A 24,498-nucleotide genomic window follows, 5' to 3' on the forward strand; every position below is an offset into this window, starting at 1 on the left:
AAAATGATCGGTCTTGCATCTGTTGGAGCTGTGTCGTAAGAGATGGGCGGCGCGAGTTTTGTGTTGTGGGTTGTGCAAGGAGAGGGACTGGGTAGATCATTATAAAAATTATAGTATGATGATAGTGTAATTCAAATAATTATCTTCAAATGGCTCTCATCACTATGGGACTTAACAGCTGAGGTCATCAGTCCCCTGGAACTTAGAACTACTTAAACCTAATTAACCTAAGGACACCACACACATCCATGCCCGAGGCAGGAGTCGAACTTGCGACCGTAGCCGTCGCGCGGTTCCAGACTGAAGCGCCTAGAATCGCTCGACCACAACGGCCGGCAGATAATTATATTAGAGAACTGACTGACGAAAGGTTTAAAAGCTGTTAAGAATAGGAAATGCATAGGTTTAAACGATGCTACTATGGAACTGTGGAAACTTGGGCTTCGTTTGAAATAACTTTTATTGACGATGGTGGGTCAATACGTAAGTCGCAAACTGGATTAGACACCATAGCCACGTTTACCAGCCTGAAGTTTATTTTCCTTGTCAACAAACTCTTCTTCCAAACTTAAAACACTTATCCCAAAGTTCGAAGTCTGCACGATAGTATTCTTGTGGCAACATTCGCATTTGACGCGTGTCCTCTCGGGGTGTAACAAGTTTATTTGGTACTTTAACTGCTCCAACTCACAAGACAGATGTGTCCTGTGAGCAGCGGAATACCCCTAGATGAGGAAACAATTTGCAGTCTCTGGATAACCAGGGCGGCCAGTCAGCTCCTTGTCTGTGACCTTTTCTTGTCATTTGCCGAATTCATGTAGGTGTCTGAACACAAATTAACATGCAACACAGTTCTAAACACGTACGGGTCGAATTTCGCTATGGACGTGCTCTGCGGACAGTCCCTCGGCTAACAAAATCGGGTTGCTCTAGTCGGGTTGGCATTCATATAGCACACCTGTCATCTTGGTCTGACTGCAAATCATTAAAAGTTTCCGCGCCCACAGTTAAATCAGAAAGAAACAGTATTCCGCACAGGAAAATTTCTTAAACTGGGAACAGCACAAATTAATAATAATAATAATAATAATAATAATAATAATAATAAATCCCGTGGAGGTTCGGGAAAAGAATAGGCCTCCGGTATGTTCTGCCAGTCGTAAAAGGCGACGAAAAGAACAAACCACTAATAGGGCTAACCCCCCTTTTAGTGTGATTAGTTGGTTCAGGACAGAACTAATGAAGCCTCGGACAAGCGCCGTCATGGTCGGGGACGACGCTTGAACCCTATGCCCGCCCACAATGGTAACGACACTGCTAGCCAACTGGAAAATGATTTAAATCCAAATAGAGGTGTTTTGCAGGATATGCTTCCTGCAACCACCCTAGAAGGAAAACAAAGACAGAGGATGAGATGGTCAGATGAAGTTAATCGACACCTCATGTTCTGTTATTACCAAGCAACAAACCTAGGAACCAACACAACTGGATACAGATCACAAGTATACACAACATTTATTACCAGATACCCAGAATTAAAATTTTTAACAGAACAACGATTAGCTGATCAGATCCGTGTAATAATAAAAAATAACAAGATACCCCAGTCAGAATTAGAAAACATCAAACAACAAGTACAACAAATACTGGAACAAAATAATGTGCAATCAGAAGAAGAAGAAAATACAGTAAAGGACTCAAACATCCCAGAGCAAACAAACAAAGAACAACACGCACCAATTAAACAATCAGAGGAAAACGAAATCTTAAGGCAGCCACTAGAACAAGCACAAATAGAACACAAAGTGACACAGATATTAGATATAGAAGAAAAATTTCAGCTAACATATATAGAATACAAAGACACAAATACAGACATTAGACCATTCTTGCATAGACCACCAAATAACCCACAAGTCGAAACAACAATAAAAACTATCAACACAATCATACACAACAAAATAAATGAAAACACAACTATGGAAGAGTTACAACTACTGGTATACATAGGAGCACTCACTACACTAAATATACACACTAGGCAGAGATCAGAACCAACCAACACACAGAAGAAACCCACAAAACCAGCATGGCAACACAGGCTACAGATCAAAATAGAAAAACTGAGAAAAGACATTGGACAGCTAACACAATTTATAAGAAATGAAATCTCGGAAAAAAAAACGAAAAAGGTTAGGTAAAATCTCACAACAAGAAGCGACAGAGCAATTAGACGAAAAGAAGCAGAAATTACAAGCATTCGCCAAACGACTCAGAAGATACAAAAAAAGTGAAAATAGAAGGAAACAAAACCAAACATTCAACACAAACCAAAAGAAATTTTACCAGACAATAGATAACACACACATTGAAATAAACAATCCACCAAACATAACAGACATGGAACACTTCTGGAGCAACATATGGTCAAACCCCGTACAACATAACAGGCATGCACGGTGGATACAAGCAGAAACAGACACATACAAGATGATACCACAAATGCCTGAAGTGACAATTTTGCAACATGAAGTCACCCAAGCAATTAATTCTACTCACAATTGGAAAGCCCCTGGAAATGATAAAATAGCAAATTTCTGGTTAAAGAAGTTCACCTCAACACATTCACATCTAACTAAATTATTTAACAGTTACATTGCAGACCCATACACATTCCCTGATACACTTACACATGGAATAACTTATCTGAAACCTAAAGATCAAGCAGACACAGCGAACCCAGCTAAATATCGCCCCATAACATGCCTACCAACAATATACAAAATATTAACTTCAGTCATTAAACAGAAACTAGTGACACATACAACACAGAACAAAATTATAAATGAAGAACAAAAAGGCTGTTGCAAAGGAGCACGAGGATGTAAAGAGCAACTGATAATAGATGCAGAGGTGACATATCAAGCTAAAACTAAACAAAGGTCGCTACACTACACATACATCGATTACCATAAAGCTTTTGATAGTGTACCCCACTCATGGTTACTACAAATATTGGAAATATATAAAGTAGATCCTAAATTGATACAGTTCCTAAACATAGTAATGAAAAACTGGAAAACCACACTTAATATCCAAACAAATTCAAATAATATCACATCACAGCCAATACATATTAAGCGTGGAATATACCAAGGAGATTCATTAAGTCCTTTCTGGTTCTGCCTTGCTCTGAACCCACTATCCAACATGCTAAATAATACAAATTATGGTTACAATATTACTGGAACATATCCACACAAAATCACACATTTGCTATACATGGATGATCTAAAACTACTGGCAGCAACAAATCAACAACTCAACCAATTACTAAAGATAACAGAAGTATTTAGCAATGATATAAATATGGCTTTTGGAACAGACAAATGTAAGAAAAATAGCATAGTCAAGGGAAAACACACTAAACAAGAAGATTACATATTGGATAACCACAGCGACTGCATAGAAGCGATGGAAAAAACAGATGCCTATAAATATCTAGGATACAGACAAAAAATAGGAATAGATAACACAAATATTAAAGAAGAACTAAAAGAAAAATATAGACAAAGACTAACAAAAATACTGAAAACAGAATTGACAGCAAGAAACAAGACAAAAGCTATAAATACCTATGCTATACCAATATTGACCTACTCATTTGGAGTAGTGAAATGGAGTAACACAGACCTAGAAGCACTCAATACACTTACACGATCACAATGCCACAAATATAGAATACATCACATACATTCAGCAACAGAAAGATTCACATTAAGCAGAAAGGAAGGAGGAAGGGGATTTATCGACATAAAAAACCTACATTATGGACAGGTAGACAATTTAAGAAAATTCTTTCTAGAACGAGCAGAAACTAGCAAAATACACAAAGCAATCACCCACATAAATACCTCGGCTACACCACTACAATTTCATAACCACCTCTACAACCCTTTAGATCACATAACATCAACAGATACAAAGAAAGTAGATTGGAAAAAGAAAACACTACATGGCAAGCACCCGTATCATCTAACACAGCCATACATCGATCAAGACGCATCCAACACATGGCTAAGAAGAGGCAATATATACAGTGAGACAGAAGGATTCATGATTGCAATACAGGATCAAACAATAAACACCAGATATTACAGCAAGCATATTATTAAAGATCCCAATACCACAACAGATAAATGCAGACTTTGCAAACAACAAATAGAAACAGTAGATCACATCACAAGCGGATGTACAATACTAGCAAATACAGAATACCCCAGAAGACATGACAACGTCGCAAAAATAATACATCAACAGCTTGCCTTACAACATAAACTTTTAAAACAACACGTTCCTACATACAAGTATACACCACAAAATGTACTGGAGAATGATGAATACAAATTATACTGGAACAGAACCATTATAACAGATAAAACAACGCCACATAACAAACCTGACATCATACTCACCTATAAAAAGAAGAAATTAACACAACTAATTGAAATATCCATACCCAATACAGCAAATATACAGAAGAAAACAGGAGAAAAAATTGAAAAATACATCCAACTGGCTGAGGAAGTCAAGGACATGTGGCATCAGGATAAAGTTGACATTATACCAATTATACTTTCAACTACAGGAGTCATACCACGCAATATCCACCAGTACATCAATGCAATACAGCTACATCCAAACTTATATATACAACTTCAGAAATCCGTAATTATTGATACATGTTCAATTACCCGAAAGTTCCTAAATGCAATATAACACATACCGTACAGTTAAAAGTAAGTGACGCTTGATCAAGGTCCGCGTCACGTCCCATTTTTAACCAGACTTAACGTCTGAGAAAGTAAAGAAATGATAATAATAATAATAATAAAAGCTTAATCTAAGCAGGCACAGTACCCTGCAGTGTGTCTTAAAAATTTCTTATAAGCAGTTTAAAAGCAATCATTCTTGCTTTACTCTTATGTTAGCTTCCTCGTATATCTGCCCTCGCTGTCTTAGATTAAGCAACTGTAAAGACTTCCTGGAAATGTGAAGGTACGACACCGGAATTTATTTCCAACTGAAACCATTATCTACTCAATGGAAACAGCAATTTAAGACCCATATAAATAACCGTGCGAAAGAAAACTATAATGAATATAAACAGAAAACAATTAATGGGAAACACATAACTGGGAAAGCAAAGGCAGAATCATAGGAACGCTTTTTAAATGATGAAAACAGTCTATAGACATGAAAAATATTGTACACATGTCAGTAATATAGGAGAAAGGAGATGGATAGATCATTACAAACATTACAGTATGACAGTGTAACTCATGCGATATTCATTTGAGAGCACTGACTGGAAAAAGCTCTAAAAGCTACAAAGGATAGGAAATCCACAGTTTAACCGGTACTAATACGGAACTGTGGAAATATGGAAGGCTTTTCCTATATCTGAGGCTTTTTCACGTTTTTAATAAATGTTGGAGAGGTAAGAAGATACCAATAGACTGGCTAATAATCCAAAGTAGCATATATGTTTAAAACGGCGATAAAAATAAATGTAATAACTGTAGAGAAATAAACCTCCTGGATTCAGCCTATAAATTATATGCCAAAATCCTGAATGGAAGACTAAAATATTCATTGAAACTAATACCTGAAGAACGGTCAGGTTTTATAAAGGGACGATCAACTATGGAACATGTTCTTACACTACAGCAACTTACACAAAACAGACGAGAGTTTAGTAGGGAAACCCATCTTGCTTTCATCGGTTTTGAAAAGCCATTTGATAATCCAAACAGAGAAATGTCATGGAATATAATGGCCGGACGAGGTTATCCATCTCGCTTTATGAATGCTATTTAGAATCTATACACAAATACCGAAATCGTTAAAGATATGGGAAACATAATCATGAAGCCAATGAACACGGGCAAAGAGGGGTAAGCCAAGCATGGTGCATTTCCCCGACACTCTTCAATGTATACTGGCTGGTTTAAACTTCCACTGTTTGCGCCAGAATAGACGGAAAACTGTTTACGGTAAGGGCCCCAGCTTCATAGGAATGAAGTTCAGACTGTGCGCTGCAGGATTTACGTTGTTAGTAGTGTTAGTGTCATGACTTGCCGGTAGGCGCCGACACTGATGCGGTGACGTAGGGTTGAAACAGAAGCGCCACTGTGCTTTACAGTTGCAGTCAACAAGGACCTGGTCAATGTGAGCACGGCCTTACTCGTATAGCTCTTTTATCAAACCGACAGCAACGCACCGCGGCTCAAGAACATATATTTGGAAGTTCGAATTAACGGACGATTTGGGAATTGCTCCTGGGAGAGACCGATCGTCAATGGCGGCAAAAATTGTTGAAGACGTTACTGTTTCCTTGTCTGAGAATACTGGGCGCAGTTTGCGATCTTCAAACAGTGCAGGAGCGGTACATTCCATGTTCCACACTTGTTTCGGGCAGCAGTACAGCAATATTTTGTGTGGTTCTAGGTGTCGTGGACGCAGACAGTCGTAACTATGAGCAACCTATGCACCCTGGGACATAAAAATGGTACCCAATTAACAAATGTTACCATTTCACGTGTTTCTTTCGATGGTTTATTCATTCCTTACAAATGTTTCCACAAAATTTCGTTGTCCTATGATATTCACTTTTCATGGAAGCACTCTCAAGCAGCGAAAGTTTAATTACAACCGTCTTGTTCATTGACGAAGTGATCAGTAAATGGAAGATAGTAAATAAAAAGGAGTATTTTTGGATCGTGACACCAGAATAAATTCAACCCTGTATGCGGATGATCTTACACTGATTGCAAAAAATGTTCATCTGCAGATGGGAGTCTCTAAATAGCCATAGATAGCTCCAGAATACAACCTAAATGTGTCTACGCATAAAAATAAAGTGACGGCATTTCAGGACACACAACGACTAAGATCAAACGTAGTCTTGAAATAATGAAATCTTACAGCAAATTAAACATTTTAAATATGTGTGATGCGACATCACATACGAAAATAACCATGACGTATACCAAAGATTCCACTTCCATATGTGGAACGACTGTAAAAAATCTGCAGAATTAAGCAAGAACAGAAACCGAACTGAAGTTTAAGAAAACCGTAGCAGTACCAACACTCATTTATGGAAGACAAGAACGGGTATCAACAAGATACCAAGAAAGTAGTACATAGGTTGAAGAAATGAGGTTTCTGAGGAGAGTGGAATGATATGCAATAGAAGAAAAAGAGGATATACAGGAAGAAATTGAGAATACGTAACTTAAAAGAAATAATAAAAGAAAATAGAGAATGAAAGAAAAATGTAAGCTGTACGGATGAATGTTCTCAGTTATAAATGCTCTGGAAGCACGAGTAGAAGAGAGAGAGAGAGAAAAAGAAAAGATCCAATGAAGAGTAGAGCTTTTCGACACATGGTAGTGTAGTCGGCACGGAACCGTTACAGAGATGCTCCACAAACTCCAGTGGCAGACGCTAAAGAGGGGCGTTGTGCATCACGGACTGATTTACTACTGAGAGAGTACGTTCTGGAAAGCGTCGACCAACACAACTTCCTCCCACATACGCGACATGATCACAATGAGAAAATCCGAGAAATCGGAAGTAACACAGAGGTTTATCGACAATCAGTCTTCCCACGCGCCATTCGAGAATGGAACAAGGAATGTCAGGGAGGGGGTGAGGGAAGGGAGGGGGGAGCAAATAATGGTACTAATAGTACCCTCCGTCGCGCACGGTCATGTGGCTTGTTGATACAGACGTAGATGGAGAAATGTAAGAAGGCCATACAAGAGATGTAGCACAGTAACAGGCAATTTGCCTAATACATAAAGGGAAAGAAGAAGAATTAGAAGAAGAGAAAGAGAAGAGCTGCTCAATGTCATCCATGCTTATTAGATCTTTGTAAGGAGAATTCATCGTATATATCGTGAAGTACTACTGTTCTACCCAGCCTCAGGCACTTGCTGTTCTTTGAAGCAGATGCAAAGAACAGCTGAATTATTTAGTGGAAACTTAGTGAGGACGCGGTTCGCTCCTGTTGCAGACCTTCCCTGATCCTGAGATTGAGAGTTTATTGGACGGCAGTTCTCTTTTATTTGCAGCCCGCTGGGCTTACCCGCTGGATTTACTCGGAGCTTACTTTGCATATAAATGCGTGTCCTGAAAGCGAAAGTGCGTAGCCCCTGCAGACGCAGGATTGCTGTTGGATTTGCTACATTTGCCCAAATTGTTTGGCTCTCTCACGAAAGTATGGCAATAGAAACAGCATGGAAATTCTGAGTCTGTTAACTGTTATCCATATCGCCTAACTGAGCGATTTTAACTAAATCTCATCACATTTTAATGCGTAAAAATTTGGAAATTTTTCTTGCGTTACCATTTCGCAGCATTCCCGGAATATGTATTTCATTTTTTACGCTGAATTCCATACAGATTCATTACGAACATTGACAAAATTTTACTCGTAGGATACAATAAGGCATTACCGACTATCCTAAGTCACTTCTAGTTGATTAGTAAATATCCGCGTTGTCCTGAAACCTCAACTTACCCAATGTTGGCAACAGCTAACATTGTCCCCTAACAAGTGACGTATTTTCCGAAATGGAAAAAATTTATACGAACACTTGGTTTTGCCTACAGAAATGTGTAACTTTCGAGGAGCTCAAAAATGACTCTGAGCACTATGGGACTTAATATCTGAGGTCATCAGTTCCCTAGACTTAGAACTACTTCTACATCTACATGGATACTCTGTAAATCACATTTCACATTTAAGTGCCTGGCAGAGCGTTCATCGAACCACCTTCACAATTCCCTATTATTCCAATCTCGGATAGCGCACGGAAAGAATGAACACCTATATCTATATTTTTCCCTTATTTTATCGTGGTGGTCGTTCCTTCCTATGTAGGTCGGTGTCAACAAAATATTTTCGCATTCGGAGGAGAAAGTTGGTGGTTGGAATTTCGTGAGAAGATTCCGTCGCAACGAAAAACGCCTTTCTTTTAATAATTTCCAGCCCTAATCCTGTATCATTTCTATGACACTCTCTCCCATATTTCGAGATAGTACAAAACGTGCTGCCTTTCTTTGAACTTTTTCGATATACTCCGTCAGTCCTATCTGGTAAGAACCCCACACCGCGCAGCAGTATTCTAAAAGAGGACGGACTAGCGTAGTGTAGGCAGTCTCCTTAGTAGGTCAGTCACATTTTCTAAGTGTCCTGCCAATAAAACGCAGCCTTTGGTTAGCCTTCCCCCACAACATTTTCTGTGTGTTCTTTCCAATTTAAGTTGTTCGTAATTGTAATACATAGGTATTTAGTTGAATTTACGGTTTTTTTGATTAGACTGTCTTCATACTATTCGTTATTTATGGTCAACTGCCACTTTTTGCACCACTCACATATTTTTTCTGAATGTTTTTGCAGTTTGTTCTGATCTTCTGATGACTTTGAGTCGATAAACGACAGCGTCAACTTAAAACAACCGAAGACGGCTGCTCGGATTTTCTCCGAAATCGTTTATATAGATAAGGAACAGCAAAGGGCCTATAACACTACCTTGGCGAACGCCTGAAATCACTTCTGTTTTATTCGATGACTTGGCGTTAATTACTAAGAACTGTGACCCCTCTGACAGGAAATCGCAAATCCAGTCACATAATTGAGATGATATTCCATAAGCAGGCAATTTCACTACAATCCGCTTGTGTGGTAGTGTCAAAAGCCTTCCGGACTTCCAGGAATACGGAATCGATCTGAAATCCCTTGTCAATAGCACTCAGACTTCATGTGAATGAAGAGCTAGTTGTGTTTCACAGGAACGATGTTTTCTAAACCCATGTTGACTGTGTGTCAATAGACCGTTTCCTTCGAGGTAATTCATAGTGTTCGAACCTAACTAACCTAAGGACATCACACACATCCATGCCCGAGGCAGGATTCGAACCTGCGAACGTAGCAGCAGCGCGGTTCCGGACTGAAGTGCCTAGGACCGCTTGGCCACAACGGCCGCCCTACGAGGAGCTGCTCGACAGTTTGTGAGCCATTCTATTTACCTCCAAACGCACAATCACTGTGCTAGCTGGATTCCTGGTAGGACTTTGGAACTCACGAGTGATACATTATTTTGAATTTATACGATTTTTTACAGTAAATCTCCACAGTGCTCGACACTCCCTGTCCGTAAGTGTGTGAGGGGCGCCTGGTCTAGGTTCAGCTATGGATGTCCCTAAGCGTTCCCGCTTGTCAATCACGCAGTCGATCCGGACAGCCTTTGCTTTGGATCGGTCATGTGGCGGGTCTGATGTGATGACTCTCCTGTGCCAACCTCCTCATCTCAGGATAGCACTCGCTTGCACCCTAAGTCCTCAGTTATCTGCTGGATGTATTTCAGTCTCTGTCTTCCTCTACAGTTTTTACTCTCTACATCTCCCTGTAGTACCATGGACGTTATTTCCTGCCGTCTTAGCAGATGTCCTGTCATCCTACCGCTTCTTATCAGTGTGTCCCACATATTGCTTTCTGGGCGATTCTCCGGAGAACTACCTCACTCCTAATCTTAAACATTCTTCTGTAGCACCAAATCTGAAATGCTTCGATTCTCTTCCGTTCCAGTTTTCCCACAGTCCATATTTCACTACCATACAATGCTGTGCTCCAAACGTACATTCTCAGAAATTTCTTCCCCACATAAAGGCCTATATGTGTTTATACTACGAGGGTCTTTCAATAATTAGAGACGAATTGGTCTGGAGAAAAAAAAGCGTTTATTTTTACAATACAATACTTTTTCTACTTTTCAACATGAATCTCTTGAACATTTATGCATTTGTTCGCTTTTGCAAGCTTTTTATTCTCGCTGCAAAGAACTCTTTATCTTGATGTTTGAACCAATAAAATGGTTCAAATGGCTCTGAGCACTATGGGACTCAACATCTTTGGTCATAAGTCGCCTAGAACTTAGAACTACTTAAACCTAACTAACCTAAGGACATCACACACACCCATGCCCGAGGCAGGATTCGAACCTGCGACCGTAGCAGCCCCGCGGTTCCGGACTGCAGCGCCAGAACCGCACGGCCACCGCGGCCGGCTTTGAACCAATATCCCACAAACTTTTTTCACGTCCTCGTTGTCCTGGAATCTCTTACCACGTAATACCTTCTTCAGTGCACCAAACAAATGGAAATCACTAGGTGCTAAATCAGGACAGTAAGGGGGATGAGGCAGCACTTACCAGCCTGTTTTGTTGATGGTTTTTATTGGGTTAGTTGAGCAATATGAGGACGTGCGTTGTCTTGCTGGAGAATCACACTTCTCCTCTGAGATACACGACGTCTCGAGATTTATTAAGAAACATACCGTGAGTGCTGGTAGAGGCCGGCCGTGGTGGCCGAACGGTTCTAGGCGCTACAGTCTGGAACCGCACGACTATTACGGTCACAGGTTCGAATCCTGCCTCGGGCATGGATGTGTGTGATGTCCTTAGGTTAGTTAGGTTTAAGTAGTACAAAGTACTAGGGGACTAATCACCTCAAATGTTAAGTCCCATAGTGCTCAGAGCCATTTGACCCATTTTTTTTGCTGGTAGAGCTTCCCACCCCAGACGAGTCTCGACAGGGGAGGCAGATGAACGATGCTCCCGTTCCTCCTTAAAATTCACAGCCCTTGTAGTGTATCGAGTAGCTCAGAGGCCGTTGGTGACCTCTCAAGCTTCCTAGGCTGACCGAGATCGTATCATCTTGGAACAAGGAATCATGGCAATCTTCGCTCTGGAATTGGATGACGTTGAGACTTACCTGTATTCATTACAAGCAGCAATTTCGGTAAGAACCCGACTGTCAATGACAAGGCGTCTCCGGTCCTTGTCTGTTAAGCTCTTTTTGTGATCACTGTTCTCACGCTGTTACGTGGCTGCAAGTTGCACAGCATCCCTTGTAGACACGTTGGACTCTCTGTGCTGATACACCAACAAATTTGCGTCGGCCCTTCTTACTGCACTGATTGCACACAACCGAGAGACCTATACGCACCCTTTCACTGTATGACGTCTTCAGAACTCGAGCTCAATAAACAGTTAAATTCTGAGCCCTCATCCATTTTATGGATTTCGATAACAATCAATGACGAATTAAACTAGCTGCAGTCCGTTCCAGGAGTTAGTTTCCAGGATTCACTTGTACTAGCACTGTGTGCAGTGTGCCAAGTAAATACATGCTTATTAGGAAACATAGTTCACCGCGTTCACAATATCAACAGGCATCGGCCATTTTTTTTTTTTTTGCAAGGTTTCCAATCTAACTTAGGGAGGCATTCACAAAAATAGATTTTGTCGTTCACAGCGACTTACTTCAACATTAATCCACACTGCCTGTGGCTTCTCTTACAACCTTTCTATAAGCCTGCCTTCCTCCGCCAGTTTGAAGGGCGTGAAGCAACTAAGTATAAATATGTACGAGGGCTTGCTGTAAAGTAAAGTCTTTAAAATTTTTTTACATAAAAACGCATACAGCTTTTTAAATAAAAACAAACGTTATTAACATTCTACATCTTTATTCTTCAGGTCTACATTCAGGGTGGTTATATTTAAATTTTCGCTACTTAAACCAGTATAGAATGTTTGCATCACGGGTACCCAACTTTGTAAGAATGGTGTACAGATTGTGTACATTGAGCAACGTCTGTAACTTTGAACGTAAACATGGTACACAACAACAAATGTTACCTTCTTCTGTGGAAATTAAAATGTATTAAAATGTAAATATTGTTTATTCGTTGTTTCCCTTCCGCATGTCCTTACAAATGTTTCCATAAAGTTTCACTGTCCTACGATCATTCGTTTTCATGAAGGTCCTGTCAAGTAGCGAAAGTTTAATCGTAACCACCCTGTATTTGCAGTCAACTGCAGCTAGAGGGTCCGAATTGTAGCGCGTAACATGGCAGTGCGTAGCGTAATGTTGTCGGTGCGTGAGAAAAAGACCCTCGGAAAACTGAAAGTGCGAATTCGAAGAATTCGTCCACACAAGGCAATGCCAGGCCACACACGAGCGCTGCGACAGCTACAACAATCTGACGCCTTGGGTTCACTGTCATCGATCATTCTGCATAAAGTCCCGACTTGGCTTCACCCGATTTTCATGTTTCCAAATATTAAAGAACGCTTTCGAGGACTTCACTTTGATAGTAATGAAGCGGTGCTAGCAGAGCTGAGGTTGTGGTTCCGTCAACAAAATCAAACATTCTACGGTGACAGTATCAACAAACTGATCTCACGTTGAGAGACTGCGTTGAGAAATAAATAAACAGACATGGAGAATAAAGATGTAGGAAGTTAATAACGTTTGTTTTATTTAGAAAGCTTTAAAAATTTTCACATAATAAATTCAGAGACATTATTTTTCCGGCACGCCCTCGTGCTTCGTAGTAGAATTAAGCTGCCTCACAGCTAACACTGTTTCAGTTTATGCGTGTTCTTCTTTTTACATGAACGAGTTTGTCCTTCGTATATTAAAATAGTCGTAATGTATATTAATGTGGTAGCAACAATATTTGAGTTTACTTTTTCCTCCCATAGTTCGTTCTGTCACATTACAAAAATAGAATAAATTTAATTTTTTACGAAATTTAAAACAAATGTAAGATTATGTGCTAAAAAAGAAAATTTTGTGTTAATTTAAAAACTGGTCTTAGATTTTGGGATTCTATTATTTCCGAAATTAGAGAGGCTTTAAAATGATGTGATTAATGTTTTATTAACATTAAGATGCGCTTCGTTTACAGTTATGTGTAAAGCATGATCTTTTGTTCTCTAGCATCGGTGGCATGAACGTTGAAGACGATCATTTAATCGAATTTTACTGTTGCATCATAAATTCTTTCGTTATACTTGGCGCAGTTTTTGGATTGACCACATAAAGAAGTCCCCCACGAAACCTACTATCCTCTTACGATCTTTAGTCGTTGTAGATCCTCAGTTCACTGTAATAAAATATGGGGTGATGAATTTAACTGGATTCAGTTCTTACATGAATGGTTCAAATGGCTCTGAGCCCTATGGATCTTAACTTCTGAGTTCATCAGTCTCCTAGAACTTAGAGAAGTACTTAAACCTAACAAACCTAAGGACATCACACATATCCATGCCCGAGGCAGGATTCGAACTTGCGACCGAAGCGGTCGCGCGGTTCCAGACTGTAGCGCCTAGAACCAGTCGGCCAGCCCGGCTGGCTCTTACATGAATCATAAACAGCAGTTTCAGAAGGAAGCCACCGGTGCGGTCTTTTAATTGGGCGACTATTATTTCGACTGGTGAGTCTACCGTCTTTCAAAGATGGTACACAATGAAACAATCTGAGACAAGCAATAGGCCTATTGTACGGGTAATTTTGAGTCTCAAGCTACGAAACCACTGGTCTTTTGCAATGACTCTGCCAGTGGTATACGAAACGCTATGAATCTCAGTGCGATTTAACCCATTGGCTTACACAGCCGGCTCACAACCGGCTGCAGGTATCAAGTCCGTTATTACATTGCCGGCTGTGAGACGGTCCGAGCAGGTATAGCTTCTTCTTAGTGTTTCCTCTTTTCTGTAAGTAGATGGCATGGCATGCTATATCATTAGAAAACTGAGAATGGGTCTATTTACTGGTGTATAACACACTCGATTTCGTTCGATATTTTCGGAGTCACAAGCAATCGTTTTCAGGGGTTTTCACCAGCTGTGTAGCAGCAAGCAATGACATGCCGAAAAAAACTTCTCTCAGGTGAGGAAACGAAAGTCTGTTGCATATAAGTGACAATGATGTTCCTCAGACAGCTGTTACAAAAAAGTGATATTTCTCATAGTTCAGATAATTTGACAGTGAGTCAAATGAAACAGATAATAGCAATGATGTTGCAACCACAGGTGCAAGTTTTGAGGAAAAAAAACAGAAGGTAGAAAGCTGGAAGCGGAGCATAAATTGGGATAAACGTTCTAAAATTTCATTTTCTGGTTGTAGTAGCATCAATCCAAGGGTTCAATGGAACTCCCTTAACGACTAATCTCCTTAGATACACTACTGGCCATTAAAATTACTGCACCAAGAAGAAATGCATATGACAAACGGGTATTCATTGGACAAATATATTATACTAGAAGTGACATATGATCACTTTTTAACGCAGTTAGGGTGCATAGATCCTGAGAAATCAGTACCCAGAACAACCACCTCTGGCCGTATAACGGCCTTGATACGCCTGGGCATTGAGTCAAATAGAGCTTGGATGGCGTGTACAGGTACAGGCTGCTCATGCAGCTTCAACACGATACCACAGTTCATCAAGAGTAGTGACTGGCGTATTGTGACGAGCCAGTTGCTCGACCACCATTGACCAGACGTTTTCAATTGGTGAGAGATTTGGAGAATGTGCTGGCCTGGGCAGCAGTCGAACATTTTCTGTATCCAGAAAGGCCCCTACAAGACCTGCAACATGCAGTCGTGCATTATCCTGCTGAAATTTAGGGTATCGCAGGGATCGAATGAAAGGAAGAGCCACGGGTCGTAATACATCTGAAATGTAACGTCCACTGTTCAAAGTGCCGTCAATGCGAACAAGAGGTGACGGAGACGTGTAACCAATGGCACGTCATACCATAACGCCAGTATGGCGATGACGAATACACGCTTCCAATCTGCGTTCACCCCGATGTCGCCAAACACGGATGCGACCATCATGATGCTGTAAACAGAACCCGGATTCATCCGAAAAAATGACGTTTTGCCATTCGTGCAACCAGGTTCGTCGTTGAGTACACCATCTCAGGCGCTCCTGTCTGTGATTCAACGTCAAGGGTAACCGCAGCCATGGTCTCCGAGCTGATAGTCCATGCTGCTGCAAACGTCGTCGAACTGTTCGTGCAGATGGTTGTTGTCTTGCAAACGTCCCCATCTGTTGACTCAGGGATCGAGACGTGGCTGCACGATCCGTTACAGCCATGCGGATAAGATGCCTGTCATCTCGTCTGGTAGTGATACGAGGCCGTTGGGATCCAGCACGGCGTTCCGTATTACCATCCTGAACCCACCGATTCCATATTCTGTTAACAGTCATTGGATCTAGACCAGCGCGAGCAGCAACGTCGCTATACGATAAACCGCAATCGCGATAGGTTACAATCCGACCTTTATCAAAGTCGGAAACGTGATGGTACGCATTTCTCCTCCTTACACGAGGAATCACAACAACGTTTCACCAGGCAACGCCGGTCAACTGCTGTTTGTGTATGAGAAGTCGGTTGGAAACTATCCTATTGTCAGCACGTTGGAGGTGCCGCCACCGGCGCCAACCTTGTGTAAGTGCTCTTAAAAGCTAATCATTTGCATATCACAGCATCTTCTTCCTGTCGGTTAAATTTCGCGTCTGTAGCACGTCATCCTCATGGTTTAGCAATTTTAATGGCCAGTAGTGTACATACAGAAAAATAGTAACAGGTAAGATTTATAAGAAATTCCTACCAAAACCGTTATATAATCTTGATAAAGTTGTGTAAGTCTAAAGATGCTGATTTTCGCAAATTTGGATGATAACTAAAGGGTTGACACTATTAGTAAATCGATGGGTTAGTAAGCTGATTTGTTAGGGAGCTTAGGTGTTTACCTTTCGCGGGCCTGACGACACTTCCGTGAGGCAGGTGTTGACATCTTCTGAAAGCGAGAGCCAGGTCCGGACGCCGGCGGGGTTGGCCATTGGTCCCGGGATGGATGCCGCAGCCGAGTATCGATCCCGGGATCTCGGCGGGGCGCCCAGCGCCTCGCGTCCACGTGCTCATAACTCCGGCTGTCCGCCGGCTCTTATCCCGTTTATTCGCTGCCCCGGTGACCGACTTCTTTCAGCCAGACCGCCATGTGTTCGCATCAGGAAGTGGAGTGCGGCGGACTCTCTTGAGTACATGCCAGCTGATAGCCCTGTATGTAGAGCGCATTAGTCTGCGGACTACTACTTCAGGTGGCAACAAATACACTGTGTGATCGAAAGTATGCGGACACCCCCAAAAACATAAGTTTTTCATATTAGGTGCATTGTGCTGCCACCTACTGCCAGGTATTCCATATCAGCAAACTCAGTAGTCAATGGGCATCGTCAGAGAGCAAAATGGGGCGCCCTACGGAACTCACGTACTTCGAACGTGGTCCGGTTATTGGGTGTCACTTGAGTCATACGTCTGTACTCGAGATTTCCACACTCCTAAACATCCCTAGGTCTACAGTTTCCAATGTGATAGTGAAGTGGAAACGTGAAGCACACGTACAGGCCGACCTCGTCTGTTGAGCGACAGACACCGCCGACAATTGAAGAGGGCCGTAATGTGTAACAGGCAGACATCTATCCAGAACATCAAATAGGAATTACAGAATGTATCAGTATCCACTTCAAGTGCTAAGACAGTTGAGCGGGAGATGAAAGAACTTGGATTTCTTGGTCGAGCGGCTGCTCATAAGCCACACATCAAGCCGGTAAATACCAAACGACGCCTCGCTTGGTGTAAGGAGCGTAAACATTGGACGATTGAACAGTGGAAAAATGTTGTGTAGAGTGAAGAATCACGGTACACAATGTGGCGATCCGATGGCAAGGTCTGGGTATGGCGAATATGCGGTGAACGTCATCTGCCAGCGTGTCTATTGCAAATAGTAAAATTCGGAAGCGGTGGTGTTATGATGTGGCCGTGTTATTCATGGATGGGGCTTTCACCTCTTGATGTTTTGCGTGGCGCCATCACAGCAAAGGCCTACATAGATGTTTTTAAGCACCTTCTTGCTTTCCACTGTTGAAGAGCAATTGGGGGATGGCGATTGAATCCTTCAACACGATCGAACACCTGTTCATAATGCACGGTCTGTGGCGGAGTGGTTACACGACAATAACATCCCTGTAATGGACTGGCCTGCACAGAGTCCTGACCTGCATCCTATAGAACACGTGTGTGATGTTTTGGAACGCCGACTTCGTGCCAGGCCTCACCGAGCGACATCGATACCTCTCCTCAGTGCAGCACTCCGTGAAGAATGGGCTGTCATTCCCCAAGAAACCTTCCAGAATCTGATTGAACGTATGCCTGAGAGAGCGGAAGGGTGGGCCAACACCGTACTGAATTCCAGCGTTACCGATGGAGGGCGCCACTAACTTGTAAGTCATTTTCAGCCAGGTGTCCGGACACTTTTGATCACATAGTGTATAATACAAGTTGTCCGTATTCAAGAATTTAGTGGTTTTAATGTGTGTGAAATAGTTTCACAATAAAAACAGTCTTGGTTGCGAAGTTATGTAATATCAATGACGCGTTTCATCCTTTTGGGGCATCATCAGATCCCGCAAAAGTAGCTGGATATGTAAGCCACACGCCATAAAGCCGTATGAAATAGGAAATAGACGCAGCAATAACTGGATATGTTGTGTCCATTTTCCATGGCTTTGACAGATGGATTATGCATAGAGCTACTTTTACACCATCTGGTAATGGCCCAGAAGGTAGAAATCCGTTATTGACTTTAAAGAACTTCTCAACGAAGACTTGTTTTTCTGAAGTAATTCGAAATTAACTGTTGTGACGCCCTGTCACAATCGAATGAAAAATATTTTTCTTGTGTAATATACCTCATGGTCAGTGTGACGTTAATAAAGCCAACGGCCTTGCTGTAATGCTAACACATGTTCCCGACATATCACCGAAGTTAAGAGATGTCTGGCTTGACTAGCACTTGGACAGGTTACTGTCTGGGTCTGCCGAGTGCTATTGGCAAGCTGGGCGCACTCAGCGCTTATGGAGCCAATTGTGCAACTACTTGACTGAGGAGTAGCGGCACCGCTCACAAAAACTGAAAACAGCTGCGAGAGCGCTGTGTTGACCAAGTGTACCCCGCATCTCCATTCGGTGACGCCTACAGGCTGACAATGACAGCTTGGCCGGTAGGTACCGTTGGCCCTTCAAGGCCTGTTTGGACGCTTTTTGTTTTCTTTATGACGTTAATACATTTATTTTAGCTATCACCAGTCTTATGACAGGTGCAGAATGCCATGAACTTCCATCCAACGTCCTCAGTTATTTGTTCTGAGAGGCACCCACATGCCTTGCTCATACTGTGGCATCAAGCAGTCAGGCCTGCAAGATGAGTGGTCCGCCAAGTGAGTGGACTCATTCTTATTTATCGAGTAACATGAACTCTAGTACTCACAATTAAGTTACAAGTTATACTCCTGTTTGAATATTACGCAACGGGTACAGAAACGCACATCTGACTATTAGTAATTTACACAACTTTGACTGTTCACTACGCACTGGCAATACCACATTTTCTTTCTTATTTAACGGCTTTGATCAACACGTGGCCATCGCACTGAATATGAATGGCGCACACATTATAAATTCTGGGTAACGTGACAACATACTGTTCGAAGGAAAAGGCCACCAATCTTTTTCTTTTCACTATCTTATTTATTCCGATAAATTCTATAACCTAAACACACAAATCCTATAACCTACAACAGTAACACATGAGAAATTCCGTCCAGTGGGCATGGCTTTACATTGGTGATTCTCTATCTTATGGTCTCGTAATTATTTAACGCTACAGTGCACTTTCTGGATATCTCACACTTCGACTCTCACACCCATCATTACGAAAATTTCCTCCAGACCGAGTGGTACAAAAAGGAACATGCATAACCCACTGCCTCTGAAACTATCTTGTTACTCTCCCATGCCAACCACACGTACTTAAATTTCATGAAATACATCACACTGGCAACGTACAATACAAAGAATAGTCGTAACGTTATAATCACATCACTTTCAGCTTTCCCACTTCAATTAGTATTTATCCCAGTTTCACACGACACTGCCCCACTTCGTAATTTTTCTTTCCTACTATGAACTCTGGAGGATATATGCACGTCTTCCTGTGAAATGCAAGTCAAGTGGCGTTGCTGGATAGACGGCTGACTCACCTTGCTTCTCTCTGAGTATTATAGTTTGAAACAAGCGTCACACGGAAACAACACGCAAAGTAATATTAAGAACATACGCATCACACACGCGAGTCCTCAACTGATACCATGGACGAGTACTTCTCTTTATCCTTTGTCTCATACACAGATTGAGACTCACACAGTACTCACCACGTGGAAGTACTCGTCTCTAATTTCAAGTCCTGCACACGCCATTTCTTAAATATTTCCAACTTATAGTGCACACGCTAGTAATTCAGCTTAACTTAAGCTCTCGGAAGTATTTCAACTTATTGCTACACGTGGTTTCATTGTGACCATTGGTCACTTCCGAAGATTACTACGATCCCCTTAATATTACCTGCCTGACATTTAATTCTCCCCACGAGTTCCTGAAATAGAGAAATTATTCCACACTACTCTTAAGTATTTCACATGCATACCATGTCTCCACTCTTTTGTCTTTACGGAGCACACCTAAGACAGATTTTACCAACACTAGATCCAGCGGTAGAGTGCTGAAACATGGCCGTTCTTCAGGTCATCTCGCACCTCCGTCGAGGTGGGGGAAGACCATGCCCCATTGGTCAGCCACATTTCAGACGCTCAAAGCTCCGGTAAATTTCATCTCTTTGGTTCCACCAAAGGTGACCAAAAGATCGTCTCAAAGATGATCATATATTCACATTCACTATCTGCGGTTAGCAGACGACCATACATTCATTCATTTCACAGATCTCACCAAACTGGATGTAGGGATTTATTTTGTGGGAATGCACATGTGATCAATTAAACAAATAAATTGTCATTCTTTCCCACACTGGTATCCGGCTTCGCTGAATTAATTGAAATTGAGTTATTATCAGAAAAAATATGTTGTACTGACAAGAATAACGAAGAATGTTGTACCTATTTTCAATGTCGGGCGGTACTGTACCCTTTCAGTCCTTTTGCAGTTTTTACCCTCCACAGCTCCCTCAAATATCATGGCAGTTATTATTTGATTTATTAACATTCATTTAATCATGCTGTCTCTTCTTGTTCTTAACGTCTTTCAGACGTTGCTCTTCTCACCGTTCTGCAGAGAACCTCCTAATTTCGTATATCTTCAATGCTCCCGATTTTCAACATCCTTGCAACACTGCACCTCAAATACTTTGGTTATCCTATAGTTCATAAGTCACTTCCGTAAAAGGCTATGCTCCAAACGTGCATTCAGCAAAATTTCTGTCAAACTAAGGCTGATGTTCCAATAAGCTTCTTTTGATCAGGAATTGTAGAATTTTGGAACACGTATTATGTTCGAGTATAATGACTTTTCTGGAGACTAGAAATTTCCTCTGTAGGAATCAGCATGGATTTCGAAAAAGACGGTCGTGTGAAACCCAGCTCGCGCTATTCGTCCACGAGACTGAGAGAGCCATAGACACTGGATCACAGGTAGATGCCGTGTTTCTTGACTTCCGCAAGGCGTTTGATACAGTTCCCCACAGTCGTTTAATGAACAAAGTAAGAGCACATGGACTATCAGACCAGTTGGATTGAAGAGTTCCTAGATAACAGAACGCAGCATGTCATTCTCAATGGAGAGAAGTCTACCGAAGTAAGAGAGATTTCAGGTGTGCCTCAGGGGAGTGTCGTAGGACCGTTGCTATTCACAGTATACATAAATGACCTTGTGGATGACATCGGAAGTTCACTGAGGCTTTTTGCGAATGATGCTGTAGTATATCGAGAGGTTGTAACAATGTAAAATTGTACTGAAATGCAGGAGGATCTGCAGCGAATTGACGCATGGTGCAGGGAATGGCAATTGAATCTCAATGTAGACAAGTGTAATGTGCTGCGAATACGTAGAAAGGATGATCCTTTATCATTTAGCTACAATATAGCAGGTCAGCAACTGGAAGCAGTTAATGCCATAAATTATCTGGGAGTACGCACTAGGAGTGATTTAAAATGGAATGATCATATAAAGATGATCGTCGGTAAAGCAGATGCCAGACTGAGATTCATTGGAAGAATCCTAAGGAAATGCAATCCGAAAACAAACGAAGTAGGTTACAGTACACTTGTTCGCCCACTGCTTCAATACTGCTCAGCAGTGTGGGATCCGTACTAGATAGGGTTGATAGAAGAGATAGAAAAGATCCAACGGAGAGCAGCGCGCTTCGTTACAGGATCATTTAGTAATTGCGAAAGCGTGACGGAGATGATAAACTCCAGTGGAAGACTCTGCAGGAGAGACGCTCATTAGCTCGGTACGGGCTTTTGTTGAGGTTTCGTGAACATACCTTCACCGAAGAGTCAAGCAGTATATTGCTCCCTCCTACGTATATCTCGCGAACAGACCATGAGGATAAAATCAGAGAGATTAGAGCCCACACAGAGGCATACCGACAATCGTTCTTTCCACGAACAATACGAGACTGGAATAGAAAGAACAGAGGCACTCAAGGTACCCTCCGCCACACACCGTCAGGTGGGTTGCGGAGTATGGATGTAGATGTAGATGTAGAATGCATTCTGTGTGTGTGCTACCCTGCTTTTATGCCTTCCTTGTTTCGTCCACCAGGCATTATTTTAATTTTAAGGCACGGAATTCTTTCAATTCGTGTACTTCGTGGCCTTCAATCTTTATGTTGAGTTTCTCGGTAATCTCGTTCCTTCTACTCGTCATTACTTTCGTCTTTCTTCTGTTTAGTCTCAATCGATATAGTATGCCCGTTAGACTGCTCATCCTGTTCAGCCAGTGTTGTATTTCTTCCTCACTTCCACTGAGAATTCAAGTAGCGTCAGTGAATCTTATCACTGATATCCTTTCATCCCTAATTTTATCTCCATCCCTTTTATTTCCATCATCGCTTATTCGATTTATAAACCGTACAAAAGGGGAGATGGACTACATCCTAGGTCCAGAATGAGATTTTCACGCTGCAGCGGAGTGTGCGCTGATATGAAACTTCCTGGCAGATTAAAACTGTGTGCCCGGCCGAGACTCGAACTCGGGACCTTTGCATTTCGCGGGCAAGTGCTCTACCATCTGAGCTACCGAAGCACGACTCACGCCCGGTACTCACAGCTTTACTTCTGCCAGTATCTCGTCTCCTACCTTCCAAACTTTACAGAAGCTCTCCTGCGAACATCCTAGGTCGACAAATCATATGAATGTGTCCTGATTGTTCTTTAGCGTCCCTATGTCAGTGTCAAGGGCAGCGTCAGAACTGCCTCTAGTGCCCTTACCTTTCCTAAAGCCAAACTGATCGTCATCTAGCTTGTCCTCAGTTTTGTTTACCTTGAAAACAAAATGTGAAAATGTAAGGAGTACATGGTCCAATATTTTTGTAAATGTTCTTATTTAAAATAAAAAAAATCGCTTTCAGTCACGATCGTGATTTTATTTCAATGCACAATGCATTTCGAGCTCTGGGGGGTCATCTTCAGGTGCTTTGATAGTCTACATCGATTTGTTTCAGATTTCTGTTGATTGTGGTCGTGGTAAGATTACAATGATATATTAAAAAGCAGGCACATTGCGAATATAAGTTTATAAAACTGCTACAGATAAAAAAATAAGTTACTGTTTCCATTGGTGGATACATGGATTTGAAGCACAGTATGAGTGATCATTTCTTCACACACATTCCCTGTTTAGTCACAGCAGAACAAAAAATTGCTAACTTATTTAGAAACACCAATATTAAAATATCATTCTCTACAGACGACTAATTTGGACACCATTTACTTCACACAGTAAACACAAACACCCCAGTAATAGAACATAGTGGAATATATACAGCACAATGTAAAATGAAACTTCCTGGCAGATTAAAACTGTGTGCCGGACCGAGACTCGAACTCGGGACCTTTGCCTTTCGCGGGCAAGTGCTCTACCATCTGAGCTACCGAAGCACGACTCACGCCCGGTACTCACAGCTTTACTTCTGCCAGTACCTCGTCTCCTACCTTCCAAACTTTACAGAAGCTCTCCTGCGAACCTTGCAGAACTAGCACTCCTGAAAGAAAGGATATTGCGGAGACATGGCTTAGCCACAGCCTGGGGGATGTTTCCAGAATGAGATTTTCACTCTGCAGCGGAGTGTGCGCTGATATGAAACTTCCTGGCAGTGGTCGTGCTTCGGTAGCTCAGATGGTAGAGCACTTGCCCGCGAAAGGCAAAGGTCCCGAGTTCGAGGCTCGGTCGGGCACACAGTTTTAATCTGCCAGGAAGTTTCATATCAGCGCACACTCCGCTGCAGAGTGAAAATCTCATTCTGGAAACATCCCCCAGGCTGTGGCTAAGCCATGTCTCCGCAATATCCTTTCTTTCAGGAGTGCTAGTTCTGCAAGTTTCGCAGGAGAGCTTCTGTAAAGTTTGGAAGGTAGGAGACGAGGTACTGGCAGAAGTAAAGCTGTGAGTACCGGGCGTGAGTCGTGCTTCGGTAGCTCAGATGGTAGAGCACTTG

This window comes from Schistocerca americana, chromosome 5 (assembly GCF_021461395.2).
Source record: "Schistocerca americana isolate TAMUIC-IGC-003095 chromosome 5, iqSchAmer2.1, whole genome shotgun sequence".
Taxonomy (NCBI): Eukaryota; Metazoa; Arthropoda; class Insecta; order Orthoptera; family Acrididae; genus Schistocerca; species Schistocerca americana.